The following is a 922-nucleotide window of genomic DNA, read 5'->3' on the forward strand; positions in this document are numbered from 1 at the left end:
TTAGGTACTCTCAAATTCTCCTACAAACTGTCTTACTGCTTACTGCTAGCAAACTCTGCTACAATCTGGCCCCATTAGCTGCAGAAAAAGCARCATCAAAATGCACTCCAGCAAGTAATAAGTGATAAGCTTGTAAGTGCTGAGAGAAGTTAAAGCAGTCTGGCATGTCGCACTCAACTACATAGTGCCCAAAGTAACATATTTACTTAACTTTCATTTTCAGATTTTTTTAACAAGCATACTGTCTCTGAACACAAATTATGACAAAGATCAAGATGTTCAGATCTGAAAATACCTCACAACAACTGTCTGTTTTAACCTTAGTGTATTTTACATGTTTTTTCCTTATAATCATATTCCACCCGCTGCACGATTACAGAAGCAGGAGAAGGCAAGGCTTCAGTAGAAGGCATTTATCTGTTATAAAATGCAGTTTGGAACTATTAGGAGGTCTCTTGAAATAAATGTTCATCACGTTCATCATGTTAATTCAGAGATGATCATGTCATTTTAAAGCAAAAATAATATACACAAATGACAATCATAACTAAAAGATGGTTCAAGCCTTAAAATTCAAATCCAGACTTGGGTCATACTTGAAGTCTCTAGTAGATTTAAAAGGAGATGCAGATGTCCTTCAACAACCCAGTGGTCCTATAACCATATAACTCATATTCCTCTGTCAGTTGTTCAGTATACCAGCAGTGCTTACTAAAGACAGGGTATATGGGGAGGAAAACTAGAGGTGGAGAGCTACATCTTCAAAGAAATAGATTTATCTGGAAAATAATGAGGACTTTAAACCCCTCCCCTTCCCTATATCTTTAGTATGCTTTTTTTATATCATCTAGATCTGCATACCACAGTTTTGCATCAGTCTTCATCTATTCATGAGAGATTCACAGATTCACAGATTCACAGA

This window comes from Nothoprocta perdicaria, unplaced genomic scaffold (genome assembly GCF_003342845.1).
Source record: "Nothoprocta perdicaria isolate Ctin4 unplaced genomic scaffold, notPer1 scaffold_89, whole genome shotgun sequence".
Taxonomy (NCBI): domain Eukaryota; kingdom Metazoa; phylum Chordata; class Aves; order Tinamiformes; family Tinamidae; genus Nothoprocta; species Nothoprocta perdicaria.